We start from the raw sequence: 20,589 nt of genomic DNA, 5'->3' as shown, positions 1-20,589 counted from the left end.
CAAATACTTTTTAAAAGACAAAAATGATCAAAAACTTCTTTACATTATGATTCTGTCGAGTGAGGGAATGTAGGTGTGAACTGGGACTTCTGGGCAAACTGAGACAATGGTCACCTGAACCCTGACCATTTTTTCTGGTTGGATTTGGCTACATGATGCTGTCAGTTTCCTGAGTTGTCATTGAACGGACCCTCTTATGTTTTTATTCTTAAAACAAAACTGTGCACTGACTTTTGAGTTTATTTTACTTCTGGAACAGGCCCTTTAGTAAAACGTTATTACAAACATTATGCTTGGCCTCACACTAAAAAAAAATCCAGGTTCCCACACGGCCCACGAGGCCCTGCGGAAGGGCCGCCTCCATCTCTTCAGCCTCGTCCGGTCCCCCTGCTCCCCCACCATCACGCCCCGCCATGCTGGCGGTCTCTTGGGTGTTCGGAGAGGCGGAGTCTCACCTGTCTTCAGAGCCCTTGGTGGCTGCGCCCTCTGCGTGGAATGTCCCTCCTCCCACCTCCCAAGCTTGGCTGCGTCTCTTCCTGGGGATGAGCTCAGCCTAAGCTTCCGCTCCTTAGAGAGTTCCTCCTGGCGCCTACCTGCAGGAAGTCTCCTTTGGTTTTTCTCAATCTCAGCTCATATTTGTTTCCTTCATGGCACTTGTTGCTTTTCGTTGCAATTAGTTTATTGACAGCCCCTACCATGAGAATGCGAGACACCCCTTTTCATCTTCGCATCTGTACAGCTGAAAGCGTGTTTGGCACCAAGCACTGAACAAATATTTGTTAAATGAATGACTAAATAACATGTATTAGTATCGTGCTTAAAGTGCAAAAGACATATCAAAAGATTTGTAAACGGTTGGGTCAAATTTAATTTATATGAAAATGTTGATTGTAATATCAAGTTTCTAAAAATGTCTTGTTTTCATGATGAGTTCTGTTATTCATTTAGCAGGTTAGCCCCAAGGGTTCCACTCTGCTCACGACAGAAGAACTTCCCAGCCCCTCCAAGACTGCCAACAAAAGGGCAGAGCCTGAGCTGCTCGGGTCCCATTACTGAGATGGTGCTGTCGCCATCTGCATCCCTCCAGGCACGAAGGGTTTTCCCAGCAGGTAGGAACCTGGGACTCGAAGCCTCTGAACTTCCTTTCAGCTTTGTACCTTTGTGAACCGGGCTTGCATGGAACTGTGGCTTCTGAACAGATGGTTGAAATGGCTTTGTTAAATGCCGCTGTTCACCGTGTTGTCCTCATAAGCTGCAAACCACTGATGACTTTATTTGCATTATTTGATAAACACCCTCCATTTCTCTCTGCATTTCTGTTCTGCAGATCTTTTGGTTTCTGGAAAAGTTTACTCAAACTCTACTCTACCTTCTGTAAAATAAAATGAACATCTCTTCATAGTTTAACATTCAAAAAGGTAATCCCTTCAATTTGGTTTTAAAGTATGCTAATTCTTTTAGTTCCAATTAACGTCATAATCATGAGCAAATGATTTGTGAAATACTTTGAATGCACTGCATTTTTTCAGTTACTCATTGGTAACAAAAAGCTTCTTCATAAATAAAATATTCCATGTATGATTTTGGCTCAGGGAGGGGCCTCAGGTTGTGAGTGAACAGAGAGAACAGAGTGTGTTGACTGTCTACAAATGAGGAGTGACTCTAAGAGAAAGAAACTGGCACCTCAAGTCACACATAAAACCAGTGTCATTGTTCTGGTCCTTATGTTTTAACTCTCAACAAGAACTCTGCGTGCCAGAATACCCAACAGTAAGGGATCAAGTGGATAAATTACAGTGTATCCAAACTCTGGAGTACAATGCGGCACTCAACACCACGTTGTAGAAGAATGTTTGACGTGAAAAACTGTGATATCTTAGGTGAAAAAACAGGAGATATAAGCAGATGTGCACATGATACACCCCCCTTTTTTTTTAAGTTTAAAAGGCAGAGAAATATTTATGCAGAGAAAAAAGACTGGGCAGTAATATCAATATACCAAAGTATTAACCCAAAATATTAACGACGATTTTCCCCGAGTGGTGGGAACAAGAGTGACCCTTCTTTCCTTCCTTTCTCCTTAAGATTATTGAAGAAAAGGAAGCGGGATCAAGAACAATTAGAATTCGCAAACAGTTAATTTTCTCCCTTTACAAATGTACGTTAACATGGTCTACAAAAATGGAAGAAGTACAAGAGGAGATACGAGTGGGGGAGCGTAAACACCCCTTCCACTCCTGTCTGCCTGCCCTCTGGTTTTCTTCCCCAGAGGCAACCTCTGTTAGAACCTTTTTGTATTTAAATATATAATTTGCATGAACAAATACACACGTGTATTTGTGTGTGTATATATTTCCTTCTCTTTTTTACACAAATGTTAGCATAATAAATCATTTTGCCCCTGTATTAGCAACTCATCAAGAAGATTTTTCCATATACATCCCTACGCAGACTATCTTCAGCACTCTTTGCATGGCTCAGTGTTCCATTGTCCCAATGAACTATAATTTATATAACTTTTCCCCTAGTGATGGGTATTTAGGTTGCTTCCAATCTTTGCTGCTACTGAAATTTCTGCAATGAGCATACCTCAGGACACGTATGTGCACGTGTGAGTATACTTGGGGGTTAAAGTCTTAGAATGGAATCACTGAGTCAAAGGGCATGGACACTTACACTCTGCTCATTTTGGTTCTAAGGGATTGGACCATTTTACACACCCACCAAAATCTGTGTGAGGCCTCTTTCTCCACGAGCTCACCCATGCTTCTTAACATTTGCCAATGTGTAGGTAAAAAAGTGGTCCTGTAGTTTTAATTAGTTTAATATCTCTTATGAACCATCCCTAATATTCTAGCTGTAATATTTTAAAAGTTATCTAGATGACTGTTTTCAGGTCCTCACAGAATGGGAGGGTATTACAGGATCAAGTTCTGTTGGGCCTGCGTATATGCATCAGCAGGATATGGGTGACAGCGAGGTTAGGGAGACAGACACAGAGCACGGCACTGTTCCTCCCCCTGCATGTCAGTAATCCACTGTTTTCTTTTGCTTCTGAGCGTGGATGGATCCACAGAATCCTTCTCAACACAATTCTAGGGTGTTGCTGTCACTCAATCAGAATGGACGTTAGCTCACACTGTTTGCCAAACTTGTTTTAGATAGCTTACAACTAAATAAAATAAAGGGACAAAAACTCGAGCTATGCCATTCCACATGACAACCAATTTAAAAGAGAGAATTCCTCTGCCACCAATCTCAGGAGGAGTCCCCCTGTGTCACATGGTCAGGTGGGCTGACCTTTCTTCTTTTTTCACAGAGATGTTAGAGGTGTTTTAAGCTCCAGTAAGGCCTGGCAGCCGCGGGCTTGCTCATCACCTCTCACGGCTGCTGTCCTCCCAGGCTTCGCTCCCCCTTCTCTCGGCGCGTTCCATTCTCCTCTCAGATCAACTACCTGCGTCCTTGTTTCCAGTTGCTTCTGGGAACGTTATCTTATTTAATTTCATAATGCTCTGGGAGGCTGGTGTTAAGAACTCTATTTTACAGGCGAGGAAACTGAGAGTTCAGTAACTGAGTCGAGAGAGACAATGGCAGGGGAGAGTCCTGCTCAGGCAGACATGCGCTTTTATTCTTTATCCCTTGCGATAGTTCTTGCTCAGAGTAATAATCTAGCGTGAGGGGTGCCACGCTGGGGGCAGGGCCCGGCTGGAAAGTGAGGCGGAGCCTAGGGTTGGGGAGCAAAATAGGTAAAGCTCAATCAAGACGTCACCCTTCTCCATGGTCCTAGGCTCCTCTTCACCCTCTTTCCTGTCTCATCTTTGTATCGTGACTTTTGCAAATGCCACGTCAAAGTAATTCCTTAAAGACATTAAACCTTTTAAGATGTGCAACTTTTGCGTTAAAAATTTGTTTTTAATACAGAGTGACTTTTGGAAACTCCATTCAGGGGTAGACTCCGGACCCCTGCCCTCCACGCACACATCTAATCCCTCTGCAAAAAAAATGCCCACACTCTCCCCGCCTGAGCTGATTGGCTTATGGCTTTTCAGCCGATCCGGGCGGTCTGCCTTCTATTTCTCTCATTACTGAGGGTATTTTGACAATGGGGAAAAGACAAGCACCTGCTGATGGCTGATGGGGACCCAAAAAAAAGCACAGAGAAGCAAATTTGACTCCAATGTAGTTTTCCTTCCTTCCTCCTTACACATCCAAGGAAGTTTTGCTCTGAAAATCTTGCTAAGGGTGAGCATAGGCGTTGGCTGGGTGGGTTCTCATGGAGAGGTCACTAGGGCTTCTCATACCTTCCCTCCTGAACCCCACCTCTCTCCCGCATTGCACTTAGCAGAGTAACTCCCTCAGACACAGTCAGCAGATATTATAAATAGCATGTTACTACTTTTTTTTCACAGTGGTTAAATTTCATGACTTTCATAATCTGCTCTTCCTAAGGGCCTCAGAACACTGAACGCCTCTAAATAGGGAGATGTGAAGGCTCCCTCACAGCCCTTTACCCACAAAGTACAGTGGAGGCAATATTGGTAGGAAAAGTGCCTGAGACACTGGGAAACTGAACTTATTTCCTAAGCGCAAAATAATTCAAATATTTTGGAATGATAAACTAATTTGGGGATAATCACATCATCATAATTAAATGGATTTAAATTGTCTAAACACACGTTGTGCTTCCATGCATTCAGGCCTTTGTTATCCAATTGTATCCCACTATGTCCCAAAATCATTATACACACACACACACACACACACATACACACTCACACACATATAATCTTAGAGGAAATACCTCTGATAGATCTAAGACGAACAGACGTGACTGTATATCAAATGGTTTGGAAATTGTCGTTGTTACGGGTAGCCCAAGAAAATATTAGCTGATAGATAGCACTCAAGGGTAGGAAATGTGTTGTGTGCTAAGGACCATAGGTAGCACTTCAACAGGTTCTTAAACTTTAACTTTTATGGAAAAGCCAAAGGAAAAGGGCAGATGGACTCATTTTTACACTGAAAAGATGTTAAAGGGAGAAAAGCCAGTTGGTTGATCATTCAGTCTTGTAGAATGCATATATTGACCAGAGGGCCCCAGCATGAGCCCAGTGATGAATATGAGTATTTTTTGATGGTATGTCTGCATTTTCAAAAACTCCATTAATTTTTTCGTGTTATTCAGGGAAAATCAGACTCTGGTGAAACTGGCTTGCACTAACTAAATTCACAAGAGCCTGGTTGATAAACCAGATTGTCAGTTAACTAATTTGGAGTGGAAAAAAATGGAGATATTAAGGAGTCTGAAACATTCATCTTCTCAGGTCAGTATTTTCTCTCACTTATGGGTAAGTCAGCCTGAGAAGCTGAATCATTATTGAAAAGTTGCTTGGGAAAAACAAAGTCAGAATAAAGAGAACTGGATCATCTTAATGAGAAGTGTCATTATAAAGAACTAACTGAAGTTGAAATGATTTGGATAGAATGTTTATGTCTTTTTCGGAGGCTCAGACTGCATATTCTCAGCGGAATTTTAAAACTTCTCTTTTCAATGCATTCTGGTGATAATGCTCAAGTCCCCACGGAAAAACTCACCTCTAAATTATATTTTAAAGGTCATTTGTCAGTGATTCATTTGCTAGAGCCAGCTGGTTTGGTCTGAATTTTGGTGTGGCTTCACTCTCATTTCTTTTATAATAAAGTTGTACCAGTACAATTAAGAGAGGTTTCCCTCATAATATTTTTCTATCAGCTTTCACTTCTGTCTTTAAACACTGTTATCTACTTCCCCTGCCGCTGACCTTTACCTGTATGTCATTCGGTTCATTATGCCACAGACTGGCTGCTTTGGAAATGCTGAAATATCTCGCTCCACTGCAAATACAATGCGTTAGCTCTGTTTCGTTGGCACTCACTGCTTTAACACTTCACGAGCAACCCAGTTGGACTGAAGGACAAGATCTCTGCCTTGTGGATCCTCCACCAATTTTTTTTTATTGTAAGAATGACGTTAAGGAGGGATACTGAACAAACTGCACTTCCCAATGTTTCCATGGACAGAATTTGAGAGTTCAAGGTCATGGTTAAATTTATTAGCAATACTAGATTCATCAGGAACTGGATGTCATGCTCTCTCTTTTAATCTTCATATCTTTAGCACCTCTCACAATGTCTGGCAGAGAACAAGTGCTGGGAGACAATTCTCCATGGGCTTCTCACACTCTACACACCTTTCGAGTAGCGTCATTGACTGCCTTTGTTCTGGACTGCTTTTCAAGGATGTTTGTATAAGAAAGTGCTTTGGAAGAGTGAGGAGGTGTCTCCCTCAGGAGCAATGAGCAGGCGTGCTTACTGTTCAGTATAAAAGATTCCATAAGCTCGGAGTTCCTCTCAAATGCTGACACTGCCTGCTGCTACTGTGGTAAGCAATCAAGTCCTTGGTCTCTGACCCGGGAGGCTCATGACTTCTATGCCAGCTTCTATAGCACTACGGCAAGCTAACTTGTTAACTCGAAAGGAGGGTAAAATCTCATACCCTTCACAGTTCTTAAGAGTAAGTGCTCAGAAAGAAAAAAAGTTTGTTGAATGAATTAATTTTTAAAAAGTTTAGGGGGCTTATCATTTTTATGACTAATCAACAGTTACCCAGAGAAAATGTCCAAGCAGTTCTCTAGGGAAGGAGCGATTTCCCAATATATTTTCATTAACGTACCAGTGTGTGTTAGTCAGCCTGTGTTTATTTTAGATATCAGTATTGACTTAAAAATGTTGGCAGCGGTACGTTTGGACTCAGCTAAACGCTGAGCTGTGTGTTGGGAACCGAGTATTTATTCAAGCATTACTCAGTCATATAGGAACTACAGACTTTGGGTAGTTTCTGCTTGCTTCTGCATCAGTGTCCCTGATGGATGAGGCCATAGTTTTGGTAACAGAGCTGAAATTTTATTCTTTCTTTCTAAAAATAACAACTGATTATCTGCAGAATGACGTTTTCGTTTGGAACACAAAATGCTGAATTTGGTGTTTATTTTTCTATTTGCTTCAGAGGTGGCTGTGTTTTTCTGTCGGTTTTAGAATGCCTGACAAATCTGAGCCTGGAAACCCTTTACCGAAAGGAGGTGATCCAGTCTTTCTACATGGCAGACGGCCAAGCTGCCGCCTGTTACCTCCTGTTAATCGTGACTCCAAGAGTCTGGCAGAGAGCTGGTGCCAGGTAGGTGGGGATCCAAGGAGAAAAATGCTTTCCAAAGGTAAACAAGTGATTTAAGGTCAATCATCACTCATAACCATGTTAGAAACTGCATGGCGTGTCAGGAGGGGCAAAGTGCTAGGATCCAGGGAACGGAGGTTTGCTTCTGGTCCTCCCACTTTTTCTGTCATCCTGGGCATTTGACCTTCCTGAGTCTTGGTTTTCCCAATTGTAAGATGGGAACAGGTAACAATAAGACCTGCTCTGCTGAACCATAGCATTGTTTTGAGCATCAAATGAAATAGCCCAATTCTGGTCAATAAACGTAACAATCGTATAGCCCTTTTCTCAACTGTTTGGTTGTGAATTTAGAAGAGCTATGAAGACATAAGGTTACATAAGTGTAGATATTCTTAGTAAGGAGTATACCCACTACATTCCTTTTGAGTTTTTGCTTCATGTTTTTTTTTTTGCGCTGAGCAAAATGTCACTCTAAGGAATCACGCAAATACAGTCTTGAATGCTATGCACACATGATTGAAATATTGAGATCATGGCAAAACCAACTTGTTCTTTTGGAACATTTTCTATGTGATAAACTGGATCAAAGCAATGAAAACCAAAGTGGAATCAAGTCGGCGTTTGATAAAGATAGAAGTTGTAATTTCTTTCTGGCTCATTAGATTTCCTTAAAGGAATTACACTTGGGCAACTATACTTAACTTGATTTACCCAAGTAAGACCCTGCACATGCTGTCCAGCAGCTTACCGATTTCAGTCATGAATCAGCCAGCTGGGTGGTACAGACAGACTTTTCTCAGTTCTCAGAGAAGAGAGACTGATCACACCAGGAACTGGTCTTCATAGTAGCATGTCACTATTGCTGTGTGTTTTAACACAGAATGGGAGAATATGAGTTAATACCATATTCACTTTTTAGTTTTTATTATATGGCATAACAATATAATCTTAAGATCAGTTTTCATGGAAATACGGAATAAAATTCATAAATATATATTCATAGAGATAATTATAAAAGCGACAGAAGGAATAAATATTCCTTTTTTATAGCTTAAATAATGACACGCAGAAACTTATTGATTTCCTTTTGATTTTAGCAATCACTCCTAAATGTGATGCATTTGTCCTTACATAAAATTGTAATGGTACTGAGGAAGGTAGAAATGGAAGAACTTCCAGAGGAGCATTTTTTAAACTTCTCCCAATTTCATTTTTAGGATTGTCTGTCAATTGGTTATTGCCATTTTACTGTGTTGCCTTAATAAGCTGTAATCACCAGTTTCATGTTCTTATGAGATAATCCTTTTTATAATGGATCTATGGATTAGTTATGAGATAAAGTAGTGGATTATTTATGTAAAGATATTTTATCTCAAATAGATTCATTTGTAACTTGCTGATAAAAGATATCCTTATAGTACTGAGACTGCCATACGTGCTCATGTATTGGAGATACAACACTCAAGAAATAATACAGTGTCTCCATTATGAATTTTAATTCTATATCCAATGCATAACATATATATACATATATATGGCTATTTTTGTGAGGAAGATTGGCCTTGAGCTAACATCTGTGCCAATCTCCCTCTACTTTGTATATGGGACGCTGCCAAGACATGGCTTGATGAGCAGTGTGTAAGTCTGTGCCTGGGATGTGAACCTGAGAACCTCGGGCCACTGAAGCATGGCACGTGAACTTAAGCACTAAGCCACTGGGCCAGCCGCACATACTATGTATTTTTGACACAAGGCCCTTAGACTGATCACCCTGTTGACCACCTTTATGCATTTTCAGAATAAACAGCTATTCTAGTCTTTTACTATAAAAGACTGGCAAATATTTGAACAGATACAGCTGGAGGATATGCTCATTGTCAGTCAGATCCATCTAGTTGAAAAAGGTGCAGACAGCAAAAAAAAAAAATCATGCTTTACGTGTTTCCCTGCCTAACGTAATGTTTATTGTTATCATCTGCAACATAATAACATCAATATTGATAAGAGAGATTTTAGGACAAACTAAGGATGAACCTGATGGAGTCTAAATCTTCTGATACACTAATTCACTTTCATTCATTCATTCATTCATTTCTACTAATTTAACATAAAAGCAGAATGTCTTTGTCTTTTCTTTTCTATAGGTCAAACTTTTAAACACTTTTATAATGGAAAAATTCAAACATATACAAAGGTAGAAAGAAAAGCATAATAAAACCTCATGCACCCATCAGGTAGCTTCAACAAATGTTAACAGGTGGACAGACTCAATTTATCTATACCTCATATCATTTCATCCAAGAACACTTCAGTATGTTTCTCTAAAAGATATGCATAAATCTTGAAATAATAACCATTCACATAAAATGGGGTATGGTTTCAGTGTTAGCAGAGTTTGGCAGAGTATAGGCTGAAGAGTGAGAAATGTGCACTGGGACTTCACAAAATGCCCACAGATATTTACAGGCTTAAATATTTATTTCAAAACAGAAGGCCATTGTACTCCCTGACGGCTCTACAATTCTGGTTGGTTGGCACCTGCAAGCCATTTCTAACATTCTTCCGTGACTATCAGCGAGTGGATGGATGGCTACACTGGTGATCAGAGCAAACCTGGAAAGGTTTTCCTGTTCTTCTTGTGGGGCTGGTGGGGCAGGGTGGTGTTATACAGCCATACACTAGCAGGGAAAGAAGCTCTGAGACCCCCCGGTGGCAGAGGACACTCTACTTTGCTCATGCTCTGTACCAGTCTCAAGTCAGGGACACTTCTTCCTCCGTGTGCTATCCTTGACTTTGCCTTTCAGTGGGCCCCCAGTCTTGTACAACAGTGAGAAAAAGACATAGAGGAGACTCAGTCCTCTATGAGTTTATTTTGGACTTCTGCAGTGTTTGCGCAGCTCGTCACAGCTTGTGAAGCATTTCATAGATGCTATCCCCTTTCAACCTCGCCATAACACTGCCAGGTGGATATCACTGCGCCTGTTTTATGGCGAGCGAGCCAAGGATCAGAGATAAGGGACTCACCAAGGTCACGCAGGAGATGAAGCTGACCTAGGGTCCTCTGGCAGGCTCACGGTGGCTCTGTTTTTCTGCGCTGTCTTTGGGCTAAAGCTTTTTTTAAAAAAAATAACTCTGAAATTATGAAGGATTAAGGAAGGAGTGTGGAATGAGTTTACAGTGTTTTAGACTTTGTAAATACAGAGTTTAGGTATACAGAGTTTAAAGGAACAATGCAACAGTAAACTTCCTTCTCACATCTCCTAACTGGGAATGAAGATAAATTCTGGGAGTATCGGTCTCATTAGGGTGACCTCCCTATGAACAGTAGAAACGGAGTCACCGTGCTCATCCCAGGCGTCTGTAAAACAAAGGCTCTTTGTCTGGGCTCCGAGACAGAACTCAGCGGTCTATGGATCTTGATGAAGAAAAAAGTCCTCTTTTTAATTTTCCTGAACCTCTAGCACTTCCCCCAATTACGAGTGTAGATTCCCAAGCATAGGAATTATTAACTGTTCCTGTGAGGCTGCCACCGAGAGAAATAAAAGGCATTTTCCTATCACGTCATGATTGTTGTAGACATCTTGAAAATATCCTTTACATTCATCTCCACTTCAAAATATGGCAGCTACTAGACTTGCGGCTAGATTTTATTACTTAGCGTGTTAATAAAAACATTTTAAAAAGTATATTATGCTATCATGAAGTCTTAAAAGTGATTTTGGTAATTGTATTTTTATGAAATAATCTACTTTAACTGTAATTCTATGTGTTTTATTTTATGCATTTAAAACATTACTCTGAGAAGGAGTATAGGTAATGCTAGGCTGTCGCAGGGGCCCATGGTACAAACAAAAGCTTCAAAAACTTGCTCTAAAGGAACATTGACTGAAAATCTTAAATTATTCCCAAGGAACAAAATTTTCAAAACTTTTTTCTTAGGGGAGAAACTAAGTTGAGGCAACAGTTTCTTAATCTCATCATCTCTTCCATCTCTCTACTTGGTCCATTAACTCCTGACAAGCAGCATGTGTGCAACAAACAGCCATAGAAATGATGCTCCTTTTTCTTCTTGGAAAAAATGAGCAAGCTGCTAAAAACATACTGAGTTTGGTTCCTGGGACACTTCCTGAAAGGAGAGATGGCTTGAGATGGAGAGTGAATGGAAGGAGGCACGTCTGCATGGAAGAATTAGCCAAGGACAAGATCTTACTTCAAAGAAGACGTTCTGCATTGAGCCTGAAAACAGCGTTTATCTTTATGTGGAAAACCATGCCCTGTGCTAACCTTTCTGTGTCTTCTCAACCATCGGTAACCAAATTATGCGTGAAATAATTTAATAATTTTATTTTCGGCTGACAAGCACTAAATTATATGTAAAACCCATTCACATAAGGGAAGACATTTGTTGCAGTAATATCTGCTAATATGTGCTATTTTCAGAAAACCATTATATTACAAGTCTTACTCTAGGTACAGAAATGCAAGGATCTAAGTATTTGACTAACATATTTTGACTATTCGTATATATCAGGAGGACTTCAGAACTTCCGTATGATTTGTCTGATAAACTCTCCCAATAATCTAGTCTCCTGCTTTGCTGCTAGAAATCATTTTGCTTGCTTTGCTATCTCTTACATACATCCACACTGGGCAGAATCGTTGAGGAATAGCTGAGGGTCCATGGCTGTATGTAGAGCATACTGTTCAGAAACAGCAGTAGGCAGAAGGAATGTGTGGTTGTTCTTCTTACAGCTTACATTTTTACAACGCCAGTCTCCGTGGTTCATTGAGTAGACCATATTCTTCACGTCCCCGAGCATATGCCCTGGCTGATCTGTCTTCTGGACTGTTCTTCCTGTGCCCACTCACTCTCTGCAAACTCAAGATCTGCTAAATCATCATTTTCTTGCAAAAACTTAGCCTGACCCCTCCTCTCATTCCAGACTGGGTTAACTGTCGCTCTGTACTGCTAAAGTCCTCTGTCCTCCTTCTGGGGTCATGAACTGCTCTTGCTTCTTGCTTCCCCCCCGCTCATCCCTCCCACTCTCTACTCAACACCATGCTCTAGACTGTGAACATCCTGAGACTGGAATTATGACTTTGAATTACAGGAAAAATTTAGGCCCTCAAGATTTTCTGTAGAATTAATTAAATGAATAAGTGAATGAAGCCAACAAGTGAAAGAAGACTAATGGGACAGGTAACGTGAAGACTGAAGGATATGTAAGAAAGGGCGGGGAGGCAAGCTGGTCCCAAGCAGTTTCTTCCAGGATGTTGATGGAAGTGTGTGTGTGTGTGTGTGTGCACGTGCGTTAGCAAGAGAGTCCTGGTAGTGAAGGAAGATGAGTTTTACACCTGACTGTATCCTTCCAATGTAGCAAGTAGGAATGTCACTCTGCTGCTTTCTGTTGTATAAATGCTACATTTCTCTAAATCGGAGAAATTGGTTCTGTGCATTCATCCACATGTCTGGCGGAAACTTCAGCCTCAGTCATGTTCGGAGAGCGCTTTCTTACCCTCCATTCAGGGGCTCATTCAGGGATTTCCCAGTATTTGGGATGCCTAAGCCTGCAGAGTCCTTATGACCTTCTCCGTCTGCTGTGGCTCACCAGTTCTCCAAGGCACCCTTCGGGCAGCGTTTTCCAGGCACAGCGGAGATGCCCCAGAAGGTGGTCTGCTCCTCCACCCAACACAGGCCCACAGAGACCTGCAGGGCCTCGGGGTCTCCTACGAGCTGGAGCCTCTAACGGGCATCCAAAAATAATTCCTGCCAGGCACTTACATGCAAGGGAGCCCAAGGCCATGTCCTTCCAAAACCCTTCCTGCTTCCTGTGCACATGCCCACCCCCGGCTTGAGGAAAACTAACCTCGTTCCTCGACTAGGTAGCTTCTGTGGCTGCAGCTCCAAAGTCTTAACCTCCATGCTCTCCTCGGGGGAACGCAAGCTAGGGAGATTTTTGTACTGGGTGTCATGGGTGGAAAAAAGAGCTGGAAATATCAGTTTTTTCTTTCTTAACAATTCCTTTTGTTACACAGGTCTTCAGAAGTAACAGGAAGTTTTATCTCCCTCCTCCCAAAGTCCCCCCTCTCCCCCCTTACCCACTGGCAGCCCTGAACGTCCCCACAGTTCCAGCCACTGCTTGGCTCTGCAGCGTGGAAAGCTCAAAGCACAGAGCCTTGGCAGTTGTCCCAGTTTTCTTCTTCCTGTTCATGACTCCAAAGAAAACACATTTCTAACTCAAAAACAAGCTAGAGGTTTCTGTTGAGATCTCAAATATTTTCCCAGAGTGCACCGTAAAAATAATGTTATGTTTTAGTTTTAGATGACTTGTTTGAGTTCTTGAGGCCAGAACATGCTATAGTTTTGTTTATTGTACAAAGAACTGTGAGTCTTCTTCTAAATAAAATACTTTCCAAAAATAAAGCCGGCTTCCCTGTGCTGACCCAAATCTCAAGAAGAATCAGCATCTGTTATCATAAAGCTCCAAACAAATATTTATAAACACTCCCAATTGTTTTGCAACTGGCATAATTTGGGCAATCATTACTCATGCTGGCCATTGTGACTCGGAACTCAGCATTAATGCTTTCTTCAAAATATTTTACTTTGGTCCTACAAACAGGCCCTAGATAGCCAAAGACCAATTGGACAAGTGTGGTCATCAATATACTGAAACTTGGCTCCATTTTGGGAACAGTAGGGAATTCACGAGAGGTGTGTTGGGAAGAAGAAATATTTTAGCAAACTAATCCCATAATATTTATGTTCTCTTACAAATAGTAGTAACTAGGCCCCACTTGTAAATAACAAAACTAAAATCTGCTCCATTCTATGAGTGAGACTTCATTTTAAAATAAATCTGTGATGAAAATGTGCACAATCAATATTGAAGACAAAAAATGCCTAACTTGTGAATATTCACATACTTCCTTTCACAGCCCGTGAAGAATGATTCCACCAGTGCCGACTGAATTTGTGAGCGTTTGTGATGCAACAGAAGTGGAGACAAGACAGGAGTGTGTTTGCTCTTACTGGAATAGGCTGAATTTCACTTCCAGAAGAGGAAAAGCTAAAAGTATAAGGAAAGGCAAGAGCCAAAGAAGTCTCAGAGAGAGAGTTTTGCTGGGGGTGTGGACGGAGGAGTGGTGAGAGGTGAGACCCTCAGGGCCCTGCAAGGCGGGCTGTGGTTCCAAGGCCAGGTGGAGACTGGATTTCAAGAAGTGTTGCCACAGGCTGTGTACTGATTCCTTTGCCAGACTCTAGTAAGGAGCTTTTAAATGTTAGATTTTATTTAATTTTTGAATAGATTATACATTCACATGGTTCAAATCTTTAAATGTACTGAGAGGTTTATCAGGAAAAAGTCTCGCCAGCGCTCCAGGCCCCAGCCACCCACCTCTCATCCATGGAGGCCACCACATTACCAGCTGCCTGTCTATCTTCCGGAGGCGTTTTATGCACATACAAGCAGATAGACATTTGTATTACGTATTCGCCCCACTCAGTTTTTATACAGGTGGCATCATCCTACACAGATTCTTCTACACGCTGCTTTACTGTCCTGTCAATATCTGCGATGTTGTTTCATTTGATTAGATAAATGATTCCCCATTCTTTTTTTGCAGCTGCAGAGTATTGCAGCGTAGCAACGTACAAATATTTTTTAGCTAGTCCACCCTTTTGGCTGCTTCCAATCGCTTTTATATACATGACACCATGAATTACCCTAATCTTAACTTCTTTGGTACGGTGCACACCTTTGGCAGTCCGCTAAAACCTATGAATTTCTTCTCACCATAATGTTTTCAAGAGTATAAAATAAAATCCTTAGGATTAAAAGGAAATCAATTATACTGAAATATAGTTATCAAAATATTTTTTATTTAGAAATATATGTGCAGGCCCAGTGGTGCAGCGGTTAAGTTCGCTCGTTCTGCTTCGGCGGCCTGGGGTTCGCCAGTTCGGATCCTGGGTGCGGACATGGCACCACTTGGCATGCCATGCTGTGGTAGGCGTCCCACATATAAAGTAGAGGAAGATAGGCATGAATGTTAGCTCAGGGCCAGTCTTCCTCAGTGAAAAGAGGAGGATTGGCAGCAGTTAGCTCAGGGCTAATCTTCCTCAAATAAAAAAAAAGAAGAAGAAGAAATATATGTGCTTATTCATTAATGAATTAAATCACAAGATCTGGCATGGGTCTAATAACTACTGTAATTTCAAAGTATGCACGAACATAAATGATATTTTACAATATCTGCAACAACTGTAAGATGACATAAAAGATCAGATTTTTACCAGTAACAAAGGCACAGGCTGATACTATTGTGGTTTCCTGCCTACTAATTAAAGGAAATGATCAATTTCAGTTAGAATTTAGTGAAAACAAAAACACAATTTTTTTCTCATCCAAGTTGATGAATCTCCAAACTGTTTCTGTGCAGCCTCATTAAGAAGCCTGCCTTACACATACTTCATTTTTTAAACATTCGAGTATGTTTGTATATATTTGTAAATTCCAGGAAGTGTTTTGCATTAGCAAGTGCTAATACATTTGTAACTGAATGCGTTTTGTCAAATTGCCAGAAATAGTCATTCCGCCGGCTTTGAATGAGGGTGTGTCAGGGAGCACTGTAATCTTTGCCAATCCAAGAGATGAAAAGTAGTATCTTGGTGTAGTTTTATTTTGCATTTGTCTCATTAGAAGCAAAGTTCAGCATCATTTCACAGTGTCAGAGTCATTTTTTGTATGTTCGTGTCTGTGCTTGTTGTCCTGTTGGTCTGTGGGCAGCTCCTTGTGCGCTGCAACCATCGAGGGGCACCAATCTGGAGTCTTCCGTGGGAACAGCATGCCCTGCAGCTGGCAACTCAGGGGCCCTGCTTGTGGGTCCCAGTAAAGGTTGAAATTGCTCTCCATTGTATTTTTACCTCAGATTACTGTTTCTTTGAGTCATCCAAACAGATTAAAACAGAATGTGGTACCCTTAGGAGACTAGTCTTATTTAGGTGACTATTTTCTAAGACCAAGTCTGGAAGAGTTCCTGACCAATTGGTAACTTGATAACCGTAGTTACCTCTGGCAGGGAAGTGGCATAGGAAAGGTGTGAAAGAATTTTACTTTGACTTCTTTTCAGCTCTGAATCTGTGTATTATTTGTATGCCATAATTGAATAAAAAGAATGAATACACGTAATAAAAATTCAAGTAAGACAGAGGGATATAAAAAGAACAGTGAAAGAATTCCTTTTCCAACCTTCTCCTAACATAGGATTTTTTTTTTAATTAGTGAGGATGCCTCCTCTAGCCCATATTGTGGTTTTGAAATACCTTTTCTCATTACAAAGATCCAGGGCTGCTTAGAGAAATAACTGATTCCAGGTCTAGAGGGCAGGAAACATACAAGATGAGTCTGCTGCATCTTGTTATTTGGGTAGCAAGGACGTTGCCAGAGACCACGAGGGCCAACGCAACAGGACTCAGGCTCCAGCCTGAGGAAGCTCCCACCGACCAGAGAGCATCATCCTGAGCATCCGTAAGGACAGCACTCGCAATGCCCTGAAGTGCATTATGAACTCCGTGTTCACAGTGATAGTAAAGGAAATAAAAATTAATTGGTCATACTGGGAGGATGCTGGGGAACCACCTCATTATTTTGGACACTGGTAAACCAAGAAAAAGAATCTCGCATTTACCCTAACTTTCTTATTCAAACTGTGCTATTGGGTCACCAAACAATAGACAAGGGGAAGTTTCACTTCTTAAAAAGTAATGCAGCTAATCAATGAAGATGCAATGATAGAATGTAACTATTGGTAGCTCCCAAGGAATTATTTGTCTAGGCGTTGACCATCAAAGGCTGGGAGCAAGGCCGAAAAGGAAACAGCCAGGCCTGAGTTGCCTCCCCGTGAAACAACGCAATCCCACGTAAAATGTTGTCTTGCCAAAAAAAGAACTTGAGTCTAACAAGGCCTCCAGGTCCGACTGCCAATTTACAGGAAATTTACGGGAAATACGGACAAACGTGTTAAACAATATACTTTCCCGATTGTGGGGTACTCTACAGCTTTCTTCAACAAAGAACCTGGAAGGGAGGAAACAAAAGAGGTGGAGGGTGCCCTTTGGAAACATGCCAACCAACAACAGTCTGTAGACCTTATCTGGATCTTGATTCTATCATATAAACTGCAGAAACGAAGCAAAACAACTTTTATAACATTTATGAGACAAATGGAAATTTGAACGCTGGAAGCATATTTGATGATAGTAAGGACTTATTGTTACCAACTGTGATATTTTACATAATGCTATGGTGGTTATGTTTTTAAAAAGTCCTTCTCTTTTAAAGGTACATCCTGAAAACCTACAGTAAAATAGTGTGGTATCTGGAATATGCTTCAAAGAACATGGAAGAGAGGGAGCAGTCGAGGTACTGACGTAGCGAGATTGCCCTTGGATGATGGTTGGAGCTGGGTGAGGGGATCTGCCGTGGCCTTATATTGTGTTATTCTGTATAATTTTGTTCGTGTTTAAAAATTTTAAAGTAAACAAAATCACTGGAGATGGGTTTTTCCTGAATGAGGAAATGGTGACATGAGAGAGGCTGAGAAATAGCTCCTTTCCATCAGATTCTGTTGCCATATTGTTTAAAAAAAGAATCAGAATTTTAAAATTCACAGTCACTGTGGGTCAGAAGCGTTCCGTCTGCATCCAAAGGAAGGGGCAGCCCTGTGGTCGGGCAGCCCTGTGTTGAGGAGCCTGGTCGGGGATTCGGAGAAGGCAAGTGCTGGAGATCAGCTGACCTGGGAAACAGCCTCAGGGCGGGCGGAGACCAGCCTGCAGGGCGCTCCTGGGGAGAGCTTTCGGCATCATCATGCGGTGAGGGCAGTGGGGGAGGCAGGATTGGGCAACAGGAGAAGCTGAACTGATACAGCTCTGGAGTAGGGTGGCCCTTCTGAGTTGTCCCAGTTGAAGCAAGGAGGCTAGTCTGTTCCTCCTTGTGGGTCTTTAGAAGTGGGTTGCCCTCAGGAGGGGCCGTCCCTTGGCGAGGCAGATTCTTTAGGCTGAGAGCAATTCCCAGGGAGAGCCTCAGCTGTGATGGCCAACCCCCCCAGCCCACCCTCAGCAGAGGGGGAACCAGGGCCTCAGGCCTGAAGGGGGTCTGGGCAGTGCCCCACAGAGTCCACTACATGTCACCACGTCAACTTTACTGCCTACTGATCCGAAGATGATTGCTCCAGGGTGAATAACACGTAAGAATTACTCCCAAAGGGCAAGTCCTTACATCAAATTCCTGACAACACACCAAACCCATACAAAGTGATGAAAGGTTTTGTATCATCCACACTCTTTATATCTATGTGGCACATAGTACCTTATATGACTGCGGTCCCCAAGTCCCCTGGGGCTCCCAAAGTGGTGATAGGGTCCTTTGAACTATTCCTAGTACAATTTTAAGGTGAAATATAACATTAAAATTTTAAAATTCTTTTTATTTTGAAATAATTTCAAATTTGCTGAAAAGTTGCAAGTGCCAAATATTCCTATATATCGTTTATCCAGATTCACCAATTGTGAACACTTTACCATATTCACTTCATCATTTTCTTGTATAAATGCCATACAATGATTAAAATCAGGAAATTCAGTATTTATACAATGCTGTGATCCAATCCATAGTCCACACTCAAATTTCACCAACTCTCCCCATAATGTCCCTAAGAGCAATGCTTTTCCCTCTGGCCCAGGATCCAATACAAGACTGGGTCTTACACTTAGTTGCCGTGTGTCCTCAGTCTCTTTCAATCCAGCCAGTTTCCTCAGTCTTTCCTTACTTTCATCACCTTGAGACGTTTGAAGACTGCAGGCATCTTTGGTTGGAATATTATAGAAGTGACTGTATTAGTTTTCTATTTTAAAAAATTAGTTTTCTACAAGAAATCACCACAATTTAGCAGGGGAAAACAACACACATTTATCATCTCACAGTTTCTGCAGGTCAAGACTCCGGGCACACTTTAGTGCTCCAAGAGACTGTTGGGCACACTTTTGTGCTCCAAGAGACCGTCATCAAGGTGCAGTCAAGGGCTGAGTTCCCATCTCGTGGCTCTCCTGGGGAAGGATCCGCTTGCAAACTCACTGGGGTTGTTGGCAGGATTTCTTTCCTTGTGGTTGTAGAACTCACACTTCTGCAAAGTCAGCAAGGAGAGCAAGACTCTAGAGGGAGTGCAAGCAAGATGGAGACTTACACAGTGTAAGATGATCACAGGACGACATCCCGTCACCTTTGCTGACTTCTTTGACAGAAGCAGGTCACACACTCAAGTTGAGGGGGTTATACAAGGACATGAATGCCAGGAGGTGGGGATCACTGGGGCCACATTAAGTGCACCACAGTGATGCTGTGTTCTCCTTGCTTCCTATCGGGGGTCACAATATCCGTTAGTCTCCCTACTGGCGATGATAAGCTGGATGTCTTGGTTAAGGCGGTGGCCAGCAGGCTTCGCCAGTCACTCTTTTCTCCTTTACAAATAGTAAATGTTTTGTGGGGAGATACTTTGAGACAATGTCAATATTGCATTTTCATCACACTTTTAATTAATTGAGATCTCTATGAACTTATGAATTCCTATTTTATTCAACAAATAACAATCCATTACTAGTGCTCAAATTGTTCCAGATCTGCCCTGTGAAAGCCCTTTAAAGCCAGCCCCTGTGTCCTTTTAACAGGGATCCATCATTTCCTAAGCACTTCCTTACTTTCTGGCTATATTACTTATATTTTTATTTTCTGTATGTTGTGATTTTTTTTAAATTGTGGCAACATTGGTTTATAACAATACTATGTGGTATATAATATATATATAATATCATGTAAATTTCAGGTGTACATCACTATACTTCGACTTCTGTGTAAACTACGTCATCTTCACCACCCAGAGTCTAATCACCATCCATCGCGGTACACGTGTGCCCCTTACCCCTTTCGCCCTCTGCTCTCCTGCCTTACATTGTGATGTTTTGACGTCTGAAAAACCTTTCTGGCTGGGGAGATACTACCCCTCCTGGGGCCAGCCGATTCTTGGAGACAGCAAAGGCCCAGCCGGGAGCATGCCTTTCATATGTGAACCCATCGGTCCAGAGCCAGGCCTCCTCTATCTGGCCCGTGACCCCAAGAGGCAATATTCCTCCACCTTGGTCATCCCAGGGCCAGGGGCCAGGCAGCTAGGGGTCATCCCTGCAGCTTAGAGCCCTCCAAATTATTCAAATTAGCCCATCCTAAATTGTTCGCCCTGCCCTGCCTTGGCTTTCCCTGCAAATTCCAATAAAGGTAGGCCAGGCCCTTCCCTCACTCCTGCCCCTTCTGCCTCCTGACCACCTGGGT

General features: G+C 41.9%; 1 long non-coding RNA gene across 3 annotated transcripts; it reads left to right on the top strand.

The window, feature by feature from the left end:
- Positions 1–5,825: 5,825 nt before the first annotated feature.
- LOC106781812 (uncharacterized) lies at positions 5,826–15,930 on the top strand. 3 transcript variants are annotated; one of them, XR_002800833.2, is made up of 3 exons: positions 5,826–6,421; positions 7,046–7,213; positions 14,150–15,930. It is a non-coding gene; the product is annotated as an uncharacterized lncRNA (long non-coding RNA). The 3 variants fall into 3 exon arrangements; XR_011427398.1 differs by having other exon boundaries at positions 5,888–6,421; positions 7,075–7,213; XR_011427397.1 differs by lacking the exon at positions 5,826–6,421 and adding an exon at positions 6,768–6,925.
- The last annotated feature ends 4,659 nt before the right edge of the window (positions 15,931–20,589 follow it).

This window comes from Equus caballus, chromosome 16 (assembly GCF_041296265.1).
Source record: "Equus caballus isolate H_3958 breed thoroughbred chromosome 16, TB-T2T, whole genome shotgun sequence".
NCBI lineage: Eukaryota > Metazoa > Chordata > Mammalia > Perissodactyla > Equidae > Equus > Equus caballus.
The sequence above is the reverse complement of the archived record's forward strand: the minus strand, read 5'-3'. Positions and strand labels throughout refer to the sequence as shown.